The sequence below is a fragment of the Eurosta solidaginis genome, chromosome 1, assembly GCF_040869045.1.
Source record: "Eurosta solidaginis isolate ZX-2024a chromosome 1, ASM4086904v1, whole genome shotgun sequence".
Classification (NCBI taxonomy): domain Eukaryota; kingdom Metazoa; phylum Arthropoda; class Insecta; order Diptera; family Tephritidae; genus Eurosta; species Eurosta solidaginis.
In genome coordinates, this window is record NC_090319.1 from 264,187,154 (window position 1) to 264,199,971 (window position 12,818).

At 36.4% G+C, this 12,818-nt stretch overlaps 1 protein-coding gene across 2 annotated transcripts in view; it reads right to left on the bottom strand.

The window, feature by feature from the left end:
* Positions 1-12,818, bottom strand: part of hth (homothorax) — a 712,335-nt gene that overhangs the window by 159,548 nt on the left and 539,969 nt on the right. The window lies entirely within an intron of this gene.

Sequence of the window (12,818 nt, forward strand, 5' to 3'; positions counted from 1 at the left end):
GCCCAATGAGTTAGGAGCTTTGAAAAAGAGCCCCACATTTAAACGAGCTCATTGAGGCAAAAGTGAATGAACGTGCAAATGAATGAATGAATGGGTATCAAAATTAAATGATCTGTTACACATAAGCGTAATGCGTATGGTGTATTTCCTTAAGTCAGTCGTGCACTCGAGAATCTCGTAGAGCTATGGAAACGTTTCGGCGCTCACCTACATGTCGGGTGAGCGCAGCGACAGAGATTTAATAAAGCAAGCACTCAATCATCTCTTGCCTGAATTCTGTGCTCAAACATTCTTCATGTAAACATATACCACTACAAAAAATTTTGTGTTTGGATTCGAAGCTCTGCCGGCGTTGTGCACCACTGCCTTTCGTGAACAAGGATCTGCTAGGCTGATATGACTTGTGTGAAGTATAAATAAGCCAATACCCCAATAAAGCACAATGCCACAAAGGCGCGAAACGTTAAGAAGCGCAAAGCATAACAAAAAAGACCGTAGGAAACTGCGTTAAATAAAAACAAACATTTTAGTATTAATGAAACAAACGCTTCAGCCTCACATAAATCATGTCCGGAAACTGCAAAAGTCTTAAAAATTTTTTTAAGGATGATAAAAACACAAGTAAATTAAAACCTTTGGTTTAAAACAAACCATTTGGGCGTTCAAAAGATCTCATCAAAGCTCTGCGAATTTTTATGACTTTTCAAGTGTACCCATCAAATTTTAGCCGTGATTAGTCATAAGCAAATCAATAAAATATATGAATACATTTTATGCGTTCGGCTTATTTTCAATTTAAAGTATAGGCAAACTTTGTAATATTTAGTTGGAAGGAAATTTAAATGACATTTCTAAGAACAGCAATTTTAAAGTATTAATTAATATGAGCGCTTATTATGCCGAAAATTTTAAGCGCACTTTAGGGTGGCCACTACGCAAATTTAAAACAAATTATTACTATTCACTTTTGCACAAAATTGTAGTACTATGCTGAGTTTTAGAATTTTAAAATCATTTTCGGGAATCTTTCCGGAAAGTGATCAGGCTATTACTCAACGAATTTGTATATTCGCTAGTTTCATGAGCTTTCTGGCATTTCTTATTGGCTCTCTCCGCGATGCGTTGGATGCATTTTTCGACCGTGATGTCACGTCACTTTACAGACCAGTTGGCGATCTTTTATAATAATTTCGTATTGGTTTGGGTTTAGCTCGCACCGGGATTAATTTCCAGAGAATTGGAGACTACTTTTAAGCACATTTACCCAAAATTCGATACCGTTAAGCATATCCTCACGTAGTTTCAAATATTTCAATAAGAAGACTGAGCACATACCCCAGTCTTTCAATTGTCACTTGTTATCCACAAACGATCTGCTTTATCAGCCATTTATTCATCAGATATCTCCGCACAATAAAGGGATGTGTTCAACCTTTTCTCTGACCTTCCACAGAAGAATCAATTAAAAAATGCATTCATAAAAGTAAAAACGCTGTTCAAAACTTGGCGACAGAGCCTCCAAGAACGAACTTTATTTCCAACTTTCTAGCGCAGAGACAACATTATTCCGAAGATAATACTTTATTGTCGACTTAGTGAGCTGCGTTGAGTATACTTCATTGTCAACTTCAGCGTCGAAAAGGCAGGATAGTTCCATTGAATATGCTTTATTGTTAACTTCCATAAAAGTGCACTTACTAACATGCGAGGTAAAAACAATAGCTCCCTCGACTCACCCACTATAGGGCCAACCAAGGGATAGGAGATGAGACTTGCATGCAAGTTTCGTATGATACAGTCTATACAGACCACAACTGCTTTTCCTGCTCACTGCGGGTAACTGGTTTAACAAAATCCGTGCTAGGTTCGCGCAAGTGATACACCGCGTCCACATTACTTCCTTTTGAGTGATACACCACCCATGGATTGGATGAGTCATGGTATTGTAGTCGCACTTTACGACCGATATAACCATATCGCGGGCATACCCAAACCCTTACTCGCAGGGAGAATTGATATGTGAAGAAAAACTTTAAAATATAGCAAATTTTCATATATATGATTTACGCCTTTCGCTTCAGATACATTTGATCACGCATGCCTCATAAAGACTAACTTTTGCTTTTTTAGCTCAAAATTGCTATAGATATACTACAGATCTAACTGCATATTAGAAGATTTTCGATTGCATGAGAAACTACAAAGACAATCGTAATCAGTTTTCAATTAAATTAGGGGTAGACTAACCTCAACGGCCATTGCTATACTCATACACGCAAAAAAATTTGGTGTCAAAACCGCACTTTTTGTGTTGTTCTATATAAAAATCAAAATAGTGTGAATTTCATTCCCAAGAAGTGCTATTATATGCGTAGAATTTAAATTGTATTAATAATAAAAACGAGTAAGGAAGTATAAGTTCAGGTGAAATCGAATATTACATACCTAGCTGCGCAATAATACATATACATACATATGGTTCTATTCTGAACTAACTTTTCTTCGAGTTATGGCTCCCGAAACCTAGAAAATTGCTTAGTCATAAAAGGGGCGGTGCCACGCTCATTTCTTTAAATTTGAAGTTTTTCCCATTTATTGTTATAAATCCACTTTGGAAATGAAAAATCATTGATATAAAGCTCTTTTTTGCAAAGACATAGCTTATTTTATTCGTCCACGACCCTTTTAAAAATCTTTTATGTAAAAGTGGGCGTGGTCCTTAAGCGATTTCGTTAATTTTTTTCAAAGCATTCTATATAGTAGAGACAACCTCCCTGCCGAATTTTGTTACGTTTTGATTTATGATTAATACCTAATACTTGTAAAATTGATTTTATCAGAAGTGAGCGGTGTCCCAATATCAGTCCACATGTCAAATTTCAACATCCTAGGTGTATTATTTACTAAATAATCAGGCTTTTTGTGTTTTCCAAAATGTTATATATATAAAAAGTGGGCGTGTTTATCATCCCATTTCGCTCATTTTCAATACCAATCTATTATGGGTGCAGATAAGCTCGTGTGCCAAATTTGGTGAAGATATCTCAATATTTACTCAAGTTATCGTGTTAACGGACAGACGGATGGACGGACATGGCTCAATCAAATTTTTTCGATACTGATGACTTTTCCGGGACTTGAACCCAGGTTGTTCGATGTGAAAGGCGGATCACTCTATCACCACATCACAAGTGCTTGCTATTCACATCTGCAGTTACTCAAAACAACGAGCAACAGCGTTGAATCCAAAATTAGTTTTAATATCACTCCGAAAAGTGTTGACACTGCAATATATTTTTATGTGTCTATGTGAATTGTTCTTAAATGCAGACGCATTGCCCCAACCAAGCAATTTTCAAGGTTGTCAAGCAACTGCAATGACCTTCCAAGACATCAATAGTGCCAAATCTGTAAAAAAAAACTTAGCAAACAAATACTTGGAAGTTACATAAAACAAGAAGCACAAATATTTTAGCCACAAACGCTGGCGTGATTTGAGCCAAGCTAAAATATCAAGAAATAAGAAAAGTATGTATGCAGATTAAAAAGCAAAAACAATACAAAAGGATAAACAAACTAACACAACTTCAAAAACAACAAATTTCGCTATCACCAATTCAAACGCCCGACTCAAATCGAATTGTTGTGTCGCCAAAACCAATTTTGCATACCAATTTTTGTGCCAAAGTGAATTGCGCTGATGCAGTGCGCATTTTTAATTTTTTGAGGCATGCAACCAAACCAATGTAAATTGTATGCGCTGCAGTAGCAAATGACAATCAAAGGCAACAAAAAATATCAACCAAACCGTGCGACAGCAGTGCGACAGTAGTTTTGTGACCATATAAATGTTTTTTATAATCAATTAACAAAACAATAAACGTTTGTTGTGCTGCCAGACACGTATTTCATTTGGGTATCTAGAATATTAAAATGGGATCAACAGACGACAACTGACGACTTTTTTTGGTCATTTAAATTCGTCGCAAGTGTATCATGAGCGTTGATAAAAGAAGAAGAAGAAACAAAATTGTAAATGAATAATGGTAGACAGAAATGAAGAATGAAAATAGAATCAGAAAGAAATCAGTGTCTCACGCAGGGTCTTGAGTGAAAAATTCAAACAAAACTCAAGATGAACAGGATGATGGTGCCTGCGTCTGGCGCTCGCTCCTTTTGACAACTTGGTGGTGTAGGAAAAACGACGTTAGTGGAATGCTTAATAGCATTGTTTACATTTTGTTGATAAACTGTGTAATCAAAATAGAGAGAAGCCCATCCCAGCGGACGCCTCTATTTGATGGACGCCTTCCTTGGCCGGACAGTTATTCGTGCACCAAGTTTGAGGTATAACTTTTTTAGCACGAATTGCTCTACGTTAGGCAGACGCAAACAGTTCTTTGCTTTAAAATGGAATTAAAAAACCTCTACCGAGCAAACACGAACTTCTTATCGGCGGTCACTGAGACCTGCTTTCATAACAAATCAAAAATCTAAAACCTCTCAACGCGAAACAAGTGAGAGAATGAATATCAATTTATACGTTTGAAGGACTCAATTTATACCTAATGAGGATTAGAGATTTCAGACTGCCTGCCCTAAGTTAAGGTTGAACTGGTCGGCTCTTAAGGACTACACATAAACTGAATGTACCTATAGAGTTACCAGAAGCTTATTTGATGACCCAACTGAGAAACCCCACCAGGAGCCTTGATTTAACGCGATCTATGACACCTCGAAGCCCTACACTTGATATCACAACTTTTCTGCTTAGTTGATCATGAGCAGCTATTGTCTCCTTTCCCAGTTCATCGACCTTCTTGTTACCAAATATGCCCATATGACCGGAGCCCTTTAATGGTTGTAAGCTTCTTCCTGTTCCAATTCTGCCAAGTCTTTATTTTCACCCTAACACACTTCTATGTAGTTGTTGTGCTGGATCTCAATACAAAAGTTTACGCGACTGCAGTTTGCGCAGTTTTTTCCAGTATCTCTGCCAGTTTGTACGAACTGGTTATTATCGAATCGGCACAATCTATTGTATACCATTAGTTTAGTCCTATTTTCGTATTGTGTATCGTATCTTTCGACATTTCGGCGTCCTTGCCCCATCTTTTCTATTCTATTGAGGCTCTAAAATCTCAACCGAATCACGGACTTACATAAGTTTTAGAACATAATATTATAAAAATTTGTTACGAATGCCAAGTTTATTAGCTAAATTTAAAATAGCTCCGTTGAGCAGACACCTCTCTTGGTTGGACGAAAGTTCGCTGATGGCGAATTTCCGCCCAAGGAAGGTTTCACAGTAGTTGCAGCTATTTAAAGTGCTGCACAGATGCGGCTACATTCACAATTCACTGCGCAGGAAAATTTTTGTATGAGAGGCAAGTGAATTTGGCTTGATATAATGGCGTTTTGATTTCTGTAAATTCGACTTGAAGTCCATCAACAATTGTTTTTTTTTTAAGATGTCTGCCCGTCAAGGGAAAAAATGGCAAATTCCTTGCCATGGCAGCGCTAAAAATAAATGAGGACAAAGGTGCGAATAAGGCGAATAAGGACTTAAGCTTGTAAGCAACTCCCTTTATACTTTAATGCTCTCATGTTTCATATATATATACATATATTTTTTTACTTTTATACATACTTTCATATATACATATAATTATATATATATGTATATACATTAGGGTGGGTCTATTTATTAAGCGATATCGCGCCATCGATTTTTCGATAGGATTTGGGCTCAGGAAAAAAAATTCCCCTACGCATTCCCAAAAAAATAACTTTCGAGCCTACGAAATTTCATCGATTTTTTCGATTTTTTATGCATTTTTTTTTTTTTCATTTTCAAGGCTCCAAATCATTTTTTATGTTTTTTTTCGTGTCATTTGGCGTAGTCCCAAGTGAATTCATGCGCTAAAGACGATGGTTAATGCAGTTTTTTGAAAAAAAAAATTATTGTATATTATACGTATCCAGTTATATCAGGCATGCTTAACCAACGAACCGATATCATTTCGTTACGATAATTAACGCTAATAAACGAAACAAAATCATTTCGTTTCGTTTATTAACGTTAAGAACGTCAAATTAACGAAATGATTTCGTTTCGTTTTCTGCCATATCAAAACGAAATCAAATTGCTTATGTTGATTATTAATTTCAAACTATGCTGGCAAAGCTGATTGATGGCGGAGTCATTAAAGGTGAAAGCATTAGCCTAGCTGATTGCAACTTTTCTTATGAATTTTGACAGTACGAACATTTCTCACAGTATTTTTGACATTACCGCCGACGAATTACACAAACAAACTACATGGAGTTTGTGTGTGTATGTCCGCTCGCTGTTACCACCTTACGGCTTCACCATGGCTATAGCATTGCCAGCACACTTCAAACCAGGCATGCTTAACCAACGAAACGATATCATTTCGTTACGATAATCAACGTTAATAAACGAAACGAACTCATTTCGTTTCGTTTATTAACGTTAAGATCGTCAAATTAACGAAATGATTTCGTTTCGTTTTCTGCCATATCAAAACGAAATCAAATCGTTTATGTTGATTATTAATTTCAAACTATGCTGGCAAAGCTGATTGATGGCGGAGTCATTAAAGGTGAAAGCATTAGCCAAGCTGATTGCAACTTTTCTCTTGAATTTTGACAGTACGAACATTTCTCAGAGTATTTTTGACATTACCACCAACGAATTACACAAACAAATTACATAGAGTTTGTGTGTGTATGTGCGCTCGTTGTTGCCACCTTACGGCTTCACCATGGCTGTAGCATTGCCAGCACAATTCAAACATAAAGTATCACGTTTTTGTTAACGTGTTTAACGTTAACGAAAGCTTTTCGTTTCGGTTAAAAACGAGATACAATTTATTTTGATAATTTCTTTATCGATAATATTTCGAAGTGTTTCAACGGAAACGGTGGAAATTTTTTGATAAACGATTAGCTTAACGTTAAGGTGCATCCCTGCTTCAAACATAAAGTATAACGTTTTTGTTAACGTCTTTAACGTTAACAAAAGCTTTTCGTTTCTGTTAAAAACGAGATATAATTTATCATGATAATTTCTTTATCGGTAATATTTCGAAGTGGAGACAACGGAAACGGTGGAAATTTTTTGATAAACGATTAGCTTAACGTTAAGGTGCATCCCTGAGTTATATAGTTATATTTTTGAATACTCGCACCAGCGCGCACGCGCGACCTCGCCATCAATCGATGGATACTCGCCACCATCATTGGCATCATTTGCCGTTTAAGACGATTATTTATGAACTCTTCGTTCGGCCAAGTGTCAACTAAGTTAACTACTTTACCGTATACCCGCCCACCCGAACCTGCACAAAGCCACATTGAAGAAGTCAAAACAGCAAAATGATGAAGCCTTAAAGCATGAAATGAAGTAAACCAAAACTACACGAATTGTTTATTGTCGCAACAACATGTATCAATGCATGTTCGAAGAGCAGCAGCAACAACAATGCACACAACAAATCTACACAATGAACTTACAAGTAAAAGCGACAGACAAAAAAAAAAAACACAAAAAAGTTGGCGATGCAGCAGGCGAAAAGTGCGTAAATGAATGAGACGAGCTTATGGGTATGTTTAAAAAAACAAATTCCAACACAAATGGATATAATCAGGGATTGCAAATAAGTGTTATCGTTTTAAATTTTAACACAAGAAGTAAACCAATACCGCCCTTATTGCACAGACTCTAGCATGGTTCAACTATACACAGGTTGGCTCATCTGTAAAGCAACAAAATATGTCTGTTCAAATTGTCAAAATCTGTGTATTGGGGTTGGTGCAAATGGTATGGAATGGAAACATAAAACTTAGCAGTTTTTGTATGTGTAAGTAAAATGTTGCCAATGTGTTGGTTTCATTTTGAGTTTGCCATCTCCTTTTGACAATCCCTTCGTCCATGCAATGTCATAAATAAAATCAGCTGATGAGATGAGCCAACCTGTACATAATTGAACCATGGACTCTAGCCAACAAATACTACCTTGGACTAAGTAAGCAATTGAGTGTAAATTAGTCCTCTCTTGGCAAACGAAGATTGCTCTACAAGTCAGCAGTTGGCCCGCCTTGCTATATAGTGCAGACGCATGAATTATGACAACATCAGATGAAGCGGCTCTGGGAGTGTTCGAGAGAAAAGTTCTTCGAAATACTTATAAGCCTCTAAGCGTTGGCAGCGGTTAGTACAAAAGAAGGTTTTATTATGAGCTGTACGAGCTTTATGCAGACACCAACGTAGTCCAGTGTATTAAAACACAACTGCTACACTGGCTAGGTCAAAAAAGTACTCTTATAGGAACCCGCATATGGAAGCGAAGAAAGAGAGCGCCCCCATTCTGCTGGAAGAAACAGGCACCATTTAACCCATCGAAAAAGCGACTGGCCTGACTTGACTTGTTGTACAGCCATGAACGTTTAAACGCCAATGTTTAACCGCCAACTAGATAAGTTAATAGATAGTTAGATTGACTTTATGTACTTTTTTGTTTGGCTGGAAGTTATAATATGCCCGCTCGGTAGGTATACCTATTGTAAAGGGCGATAATAATACCATTGCTCACTTAATCCATACGTGGTGTATTACACGAAAGGACGCAATGTGTACGCGGTGTATCAGTTGCGCCACCCTAACACGGTCTTTATTAAAATTGAACTCGCAGGGAGCATGAAAAGCAGCTGTGATCTGTATATGTTGTATCATTCATACTTGTGTACAGGTCCCATCTCTTGTCCTTGGGTTGGCTCTTCAGTGAGTGAATCGCGGAGGCTGTGTTTTTACCTCGTATGCGAAGAGAGTTCACTTTTGACAAGATGTTGGCAATAAAGCATTCTCAATGGAGTTATGTAGTCTCTTCTCTGCTGAAGTTTACAATAAAGCATTCTCTTCGGGGCTATGCTGTATCTTCAGCTGTTGATATTGACAGTAAAGCATTCTCTTCGCGGTCTATGCGGTCTCTTCTCTAGACACAACTGTTATTTTTCCAGCGAAATTAAAAACTGCCATTATTTCCGGGCGATATAAAAAATTCGAAAAAGAACTATTATTTTCTGAGCAAAATAAAAATTTCGAAAAATAACTTTTATATTTCGCTCGAAACAAAAAACTCAAGAAATTATTGTTATTTTACAAAAAAATAAAAAATAAAAAATATAGTAGCTACGATCCCTGTATAAAAAACATACATCAATACCTACTTAAATCCCAAAAACTAAACAAATAAATAAATACATGTTTTCCTGTTAATTTCGGAGATCACTGCTGGATCAGCTAGCAACTTCCACAAACCATACAAATTCTTTAACATAACTCCTTACGCGCAAAATTTCGACATTGCACCACTCCATTGCTGATGATATCCCCCAGCGATTTAAAGGTGTGTTGCAGGTATTTGTAGTCAATATTTTCTTCAATGCTATAGCTTATATTTATTTGCAGTTATGTATCTTACTTTTTCGCGTTTGTTTTTTTTTGTTTGTTTTTTATTTCATTTTATTTAATCTGACGTTATTTTATTTCCATTTATACTTATTTTTTCCAAATTTTTTTCCAATTTTTTTCTTTTCATCTCCTCATTTGATCACCGCTTGTATGCGTTTGCCGCGCACGCCTTTGGCGGATCACATTTCATTGAAGCGCAAAATTAAGTATTATACATACATTTATAGTTAGTTGTAGTGCTCTGGAGTTTTTTGAATTGGCAAAAGCTCAAAGTAATAATAAAGACGCGCTTCGTGCCATCGATCGCTCACCAGGGACAAATGGTTATGGCTTATAGAGCGATGATCTGTTGCAAAACAATCAATGTGATCTGCGCAAATTTCTTACAAATACAAAACAAATTTTAACAAATAAGACTAAGTTTTTATAGACATGATTTTAAAAGTATTTTCATCGCTTTAAGCCAAATTTATGTGAAAAGTTTTGCCGAGAAAAGGCAAGGAAAACAAGTAAGGAAGGCTAAGTTCGGATGTAGCCGAATATTACATACTCAGCTGCCAAATTACAGCTTGTACAACTTTAAATTAAAAACAAATAAATAAATGTAAGGCGCGATAATCTCCGAAGAGATTTTATGTCGAGCTTCTCTTCCAATTTGCGTCGTGCTCGTTTTTAATTTTTCCCACAAATTGGCGAGATGAGACCTACTTGTTTTACGCCGACTCCGAACGGCGAGGCAGACGAGTTTTCACTGAAAGATTTTCATGGCAGAAATACACCCGGAGCGCTTGCCAAACACTGCCGAGACGCGACCCCCTTAGAAAACTTTTCTTCTAATTGAAAAACCTTATTTCTAAAATTTTGCTTTGCTCGGGGTGTGAAACCAGGGCAGGCGGAGCACGCTACCATCACACCACGGTGGCCGCCTTTTTTTTAAATTAAATTACCTTCTTTTAAAAGTGGGCGGTGCCATTTAATTTTGAATAGCGATCTGAGATGAGTGCCCAGGAACTTATATTTCATTAAGATACCTCAAATTTACTCAAGTTATCGTGTTTACGGACAGACGGACGGACGGACGGATGGACGGACATGGCTAAATAAATTTCTTTTTTTCGCCCAGATCATTTTAATATATAGAGGTCTATATCTATCTTGATTAGTTTATGCCCTTACGGGGTACCGTTATGCGAACAAAGTCAATATACTCTGCGAACTCTTTTCAGCTGAGTATAAAAAGAAATGGAAAGGTAAGGAAAAGAGAGGAAATAAATTAAAAAAAAAAATCTGGGTGGAGAAAGGAAAATATTTGGAAGTCAAACCCGAAGCCGGAAACGCAAAAGAACGACATTTTGTCAATTTGTTAATGCGGTTTGTTGTCAGCGAATTATCTGTTTGTTATCGACGAGTAATACGATTGGTTTCGACGAAGTAAAGACAGATTATCGACGTCTTATCGAAACGATAAAAATGTTTCAAGGCTATCGATGAGATATCGACGAGTTATCGGTATATTATCGAAGATATATCGGTTTACAATCGAAAAGCTATCAGTTTTCCACGAGAAGCCACAAACTTGTAATCAAAAACTTATCGAATTATCAAAAAATTACCAAATTATGTATTATCAAAAAGTTATTGATTTGCTTTCGAAAACTTATCGATCATTTATCGAAAAGTTATCAATATTTTATTATAGCTTTTTTGCGTGTAGCATAACTCATTCAATTCGGACCAACAAAGTTTCTATGAATATTGGAACTGAAACTGTGCAACCCACACCCAAAAAGTTTTTCGAAAAAATGCGGAGATTCGAGAAAGTTGTATGAAAATTTCGAAATTTTTGGCTACTTGGTTTTGTAGCTCAATAAATTTTAGTTTCATAAAGTTTAAGTTATAGATCTCTCGAAACTAGTATTGATTATTGAAACACTTTTTTTTTTTTGAAGGGTGTTTTCTATTTTTTTTCCTAAGGAAGGGCTCATAGCTTTGTTTTTTATATAGAAGAAAATCTGAAACACCATTGGGAAAAAAATTGTCAAAAATCATTGCGAACTTTGAGAGATCTATTACTTATACTTTCTTAACCTAACCACTGTGCAACATTAGGCCCCAATTCACTTTGTTTCGTTGATTTTCCTACAAGGTGAATAATCGTTGTATATTGGAATGATTTGCCGTCACGCTTTGTCAAATTTGGTTTGATGACAAACCGATTACGGTGTTGTGCTATCTTCAGTGTAATTTTTGTGATTCATTCGTTCTCTAATAATTCACACTGCAGATGTCATAACGCCGAAACCGGTTTGTCTCCAAACCAAATTCGACAAGGGATGACGGCAAATCATTTCAATATACTGCGATTATCCACCTTGTCGGAAAATCGGCGACAACTTTTTACATTGATGCCACCATTTCCTAAAGTGACGGTAAATTTTACGGATGTTCACATAACCTCCGAACTCCTCAGTATCTTTGTTAAGAATTAAGACAATGAAATCACAAATTTGCAATTCTTTGTGAAATAACAGAAAACTGTTTCAATTATTTCCTTAAAATGGCTTGTTAAGGAACTCAAAAACTCATTACAGAGCGGAAATCATAGCCGCTGGCTTTGGCTGTTGTTTTGTATCGTAGCGTTTCAAAAAGTCGGCAATTTTTTTAAATTATTTTTGTGATATTAAAATTTTGCGAAGAGCAATTCTCGTTTGAGGTACATACGTAAGAACACATATACTCGTACATACATATATGTATATCCATATAAGCTTGAACTCTAATATAAAAGCAGCTGGCTGAGGAAGGAAACTCCAAAAAAAGTTTGCATTTTTTACATTCAAGCACAAAGTCTGTAGGTGGGCGGCAGCCAGACAAGACAGCAAATTTGAATGGAAACAATAAAATAAATTGGAATTGTATGTTTGCATGTAAATTAATGAAATGAATTGTAATCGTATTTACACCCATGTATGTATGTATGTGTGTAAAAATATTAATGACAAAAAATTAGCTGAAATTTAAATTAATTCAAATTTATTGCATCACAAGCGGTGAATGGTGAAAAGTTACTTACAATAAAGTGAAGGTGGAGGGAGGGTAAGGCGGGATGGTTTAGATGACAGCCGGTCAGCTGATTCGCGAAGAAGGAAAGCGTGGTGTTTCGTAGCGGAGGATGAGGTTTGTGACTATGAAGAGTGGCTAGAGTAGAGGTCAGAGAATTGGTGACCTGAAACTGTAGGTGCTTGAGATATTAAATGCAAAGCTGAAAATCCAAACTGATTAAGTTCTGTTGTAGTGTACATATGTATGTACATATGTTCCT